Source organism: Mus musculus, chromosome 2 (assembly GCF_000001635.26).
Source record: "Mus musculus strain C57BL/6J chromosome 2, GRCm38.p6 C57BL/6J".
Taxonomy (NCBI): Eukaryota; Metazoa; Chordata; class Mammalia; order Rodentia; family Muridae; genus Mus; species Mus musculus.
The window spans coordinates 74,620,582-74,625,533 of record NC_000068.7 but is presented as its reverse complement, the minus strand read 5'-3'; the positions used below and the strand labels follow the sequence as shown (position 1 = coordinate 74,625,533).

Below are 4,952 nucleotides of genomic sequence, written 5' to 3'. Positions count from 1 at the left end.
TGAATTTGCTTGGCCCACGGGGAGTGACACTATTAGGAGGTATGGCATTATTGGAAAAGGTGTGGGAGGAAGTGTGCCACTGTGTAGACAGGCTTTGAGGTCTCTATGTTCAAGCTCTGCTTAGTGTGGAAGTAATCTCTTCCTGGCTGCCTTCGGATCAAGATGTAGAACTCTTGGCTCCTCCAGCACCATGTCTGCCTGGATGCTGCCATGTTTTCCGCCATGACGATAATGGACTGAACCTCTGAACATGTGAGCCAGCCCCAATTAAATGTCCTTTATAAGAGTTGCCTGGGTCATGGTGGCTGTTCATTGCAGTAAAACCCTAACTAAGATACCAATGAAGTCTCAACCCTACACAAACAAGTGTGGGCAGCTAAGGAAAGTGGGGAGCAAGAGAGGTGGGTCTTCCCCCAGGAGGAGAACACCAATTGGTCTGTATACTGCCAAATGGCTAGCCCTGAAAAGATACATACAAGTTATATGGATTGAGCCAGTTACATTTAGGAATGTATATGTATATACATATATACATGAAATGATAATTAGTCAAAAATTGCAGGGAATTTGGAGGATAGCAGGGAGAAGCGTATGGACTGGCTTAGAGGGAGGAAGGAGAAGAAAGGAATGGTGAAATTGTATTAGGATCTCAAAATAAAAAGAATTCTGATTATTTGGTTCTTGTTAGATAGAGGCTAACATCATTTACCCCAATTCTACTTTGGATTTCATGTATTTACAGTGACTTTGGTGAAATTATTAAGATTCTCTCTTTTTCAAATTAAAAACAAGTTGAAGGCTTCCTGAATTTTTGTGTCATCCTTGCTCAGGGGCCATGCTAATCTTCTCTGTATCGTTCCGGTTTAAGTATATGTGCTGCTTAGGTGAGCCCTGGATCTTGTCATAATGGTCTGACTTGATTGCTCTTTTGCTAGCTATTGCTTTTCAACATTAAAAAAAATTACAAGGGGGCTGATGAGATGGTTCAGGGCATAAGGGCACTAACTGCTCTTCCGAATGTCCTGAGTTCGAATCCCAGCAACCACATGGTGGCTCACAACCACCCGTAATGAGATCTGATACCCTCTTCTGGTGTGTCTGAAGTCAGCTACAGTATACTTATTTATAATAATAAAAATAAATTTTAAGAAAAATAACAAATTAAAAATTCTGGTATCTGGACATGATAGAACACACCTTTAATTCCAAGTACTGGGGAGGTAGAGTCAGGTAAACATCTTTGACTTTGAGGCCAGCCTAGTCTACACAGTGAGTTCCAGACAGGTCAGGGCTACATAATGAGGCCCTGCCTAAAAAATTGCAGTAAGCATGAGTTGTCTTCAGTCCATCCACATAAAACGTTTATAATGTAAGCACTGTTATCTCTATGTTACCAACAAGAAAACAGACTTAGAATTGAAACCATTCCAAAGAGCTGTTTGTAAGCTCAGTAGTGGAATTAAATCAGGTCTGGCTGGCTCTAACCCAGAGCTCTTTCTAATACACCACTGTCTAGACAGTAAACTCATAATAAACAAAGTTTCTAAAAAGCCAGTAGAAAGGATTTTGAATATTTTTGCTATAAGAAATGATTGTTTGAGGAGACAGGTATGTTTCCTTAGATTTAAAATTACATAGCATAGATAAATATTACATCATCATATTATGTTCCACAGAGGTTTATAGTTTGTATGATTTTTCTGAGTTCAAGGCCAGCCTGGTCTACAGAGTGAGTTCCAGGATAGCCAGGGCTATACAGAGAAACCCTGTCTCGAAAACCCAAAAAATAAAAAATAAAAATAAAGAAAGAGAGAGAGAGAGAGAGAGAGAGAGAGAGAGAGAGAGAGAGAGAAATTAAGAAAAAAAGTTAGTTGAAGTTTTTAGGCTGTGTGGTAGTTTTGGGACGTAGACTTTTTTGAGTGGGAACAGAAAGAACACAGGCAGCTTTCTGTCATGTCTTGTGGCTCTGTCCGGGCACAGCTCTGGCTTCCTGGGAAGTTGTTACAGTATGGGTTTGTGGGTGTGTGTTCCCAGGCTATGAGTTCATTAGCAACTCGGGAACAATGGTTTTGCCATGTTCTTTGTTTTTACATGTATACCATTTGAACATGATTTTAGACTAGTATTAATTGAGTCTAGAAAATCTGTACTAAGCCTTTTTACATGAGAAAACTGGAAGAAGCCAATGGCTCTCCTGAGCGGTGAAAACATGGAATCACCACTTCAAGCCACACCTATTCTTGGTATTATTTACATGGGCGGTGCCCGTGAAGCAGCTAAGTAAAGTTCTGTCCTATGGTATTAGTTAATAGTAATTTAAGACTATCCAAGTGGGAAGAAATTTAGTATCATTTTCACATAAAAGCCATTCAGGTTAGAATGCCATGGGGCAGAGGGATAGCAAGTGTTAACAAGTGGAGGGAGTTGTTTTAGATGATGTGCAATTATTACTTCTAAAGGGGTAGAGATACCCCCAGCTCAGTGATGCTCATGGGGAAGGAGGGGCGGTGAGTTTCTCTGGAGAAGCATGAAGCTTCTGAGGACAGGGAATTCCTTCTTCTCTCTGGAGAAAGACATTGAGATGACCTAGTTTCCGGAATATCATTGGCTCAGTGGAAATGTAGGCATTTGCCTTATAGTAAGACACCATAGCAGTCTCTCTCTCTCTCTCTCTCTCTCTCTCTCTCTCTCTCTCTCTCTCTCTCCCCCCTCCCCTCTGGGACCTTTAGTCCTTTCCTTTCTCTGCTTAAATCTAATTCTTTCCCTTAAGATAATTATGAGATACAGCTAATGATAAAAAGAGAAGATTCGTGGATTCTGTAGGGGTGTGTGTGTGTGTGTGTGTGTGTGTGTGTGTGTGTGTGTGTGTGAGTTACATGGCTGTCACTTCTGCCCATGAGCTTCTAGACACTGACTGAAGTAAAGTCTAGAAAGCCCGGATATCCTTGTGTCTTCTCATAGTCTCTATCCTGCACCTGACCAAAGTACTTGTTCCATTTCCTGAAGCCAGGACAGCAATTAGGCCCATGAAAGTGAAGTTCATTAATGAAAACTAATTGAAAATTAATTCACCATGACTCCAGGGAAGAGCTTGCATTTAAAACGTTGTGTTGTTAGCAAGTGAGTATCTAATCACCAGAGCATGGCAAAATACTTCAGAATGACACGTAGGTTAATGAGGTGGCTAAGCGTCAGAAAAACAAAGGCTTGTAACATTAAAATAGCCACCTTGCTTAAAATGCCACCCTGCCCCTCCCTCCTGTCTCCCCTTCCTGGTCATTTCACCTTTTTACTTTGTTCTCACCTGACAGAGCAGATGCCACGCCATTATCCCAGGGATCATTTCCACTGAAGAGATTCTATGATAATTCTCTAAGTATGAATTCTGCAAGTGCCAGTCTATCTACTTTCCAAACCCGTAGGAATCTTATTTTATGTCTTTTAAGTGTATTCTTATAGAAAGTTCAAACTTAGCTAAGCCTGAATAGTGTGATGGAGTCCTCTTCCCTGATTTCAACAGGCAGTCTCAAAGTGACTAAAAACAAATTTTAATGAGAAAAAAATTTGCAAAAACAGAAGTCTCAAAAACCTGAATATTTGTCTTTGAATATTTACTGAAATAGAGCTTAAAATGAGTCTCCAGTGAGATGGGCAGGAACTCACTTGTTTTGTTGCTTCTTTAAATGAGAGTGTAAGGAAAAAATTTTAGCTATGAATTATTATTTTTTCCTATCTGGTTGTTACCTAAGTCAAGCTGTGTCTCCTCCAGCATCAGATCCCAGCATATTTAATTTCTCAAGAATTCCAATGGAGCCTAGCTTCAGTCTCAATCCAGGAAGAGGAGAACCACATTATCTTTGGCAGGTCCTATAGAAAAAAAAATACTTTAAAAAGTTGTCCTGGAATTTTTTTAAACACTTTTAAGGTCTTTGTTATTTATTTTGCAGCTTTGCAGGGCTGGAGTTGGAACTCTCAATGTGAAGAATTTAGACATAGCCTAAATGGTAGAACAAAGATGTTTTTGTTTTGAAACAAGGTCTCAATGTATAGCCCTGGCTTGTGCATAACTCATTATGTATATAGACCGTGTGATTTTGACTCCCTGCTTCTTGAAAGTTATTTTAGAATAATTTTACTTTTGTATTTTTAAAGTTTTCTTATCTTTAAGGCATTAATTCCACAAGACATTATTGTGAGATTTTCATCTAAACTACCAGGCAAACAAGTTAGTAACAGTAATTCAGATCTGCTGTAGTGTTTTGAAACAAGACTTTTAAAGCAAAACACACAGATGAAAGTGTGGCAGAGTAAAAAGTTAGCTGATGCTGCCTCTACCTACATTCCACACTGTCCAGGAGGAAGACACAGACAGACATGGGCTCAAATTTTTACTTTGTCCGTCTGTCCTTTTTACTTTTTTTTTTTTCATTTTATTTTTGTGTGCATTTGTGTTTTGTTTGCAAGTATGCCGGTGTGAAGGTATCAGATCCTGGAACTGGAATTACAGAGCTGCCATTGGCAATTAAACCTGGGTCCTCTGGAAGAGCAGCCAGTGCTCTGAACTGTGAGCCATATCTCCAGCTCTGATTTTTCTTTTTAGAATTTAATTGCTAAGAATTCTATGTACTTGAATTTTAAAAAGACAATATAATACTAATACTCACTGACTTAGCTTCATTGAGAAACTAGAGACTCCAAACAAGATGTGGGTTATTTCAATGGTGAGTCTGTCTGTTAAACTGCAGTACTTGGTCAGACATCTCCCTCCTTTGACTGCATTTCTTCTACATTTACAGCTCACAGGGATATTATGTTGTCTATTTCATGAGAGTTCTTTGCCCTGCTCTTGAATGTACAAGAGCACCGTTCTTAGTACAAAGCACAGCGGAAGGCTAGCAAGAGTCTGCGACCGGAAGGGAAGGAGATGGTTGAACCTCAGATCCGCTGCGAGA

General features: G+C 39.7%; 1 non-coding gene across 1 annotated transcript; it reads right to left on the bottom strand.

Moving 5' to 3' along the window:
• Positions 1–785: 785 nt before the first annotated feature.
• Gm22975 lies at positions 786–892 on the bottom strand. The gene has a single exon (XR_003954149.1). It is a non-coding gene; the product is annotated as a U6 spliceosomal RNA (small nuclear RNA).
• Positions 893–4,952: the final 4,060 nt, after the last annotated feature.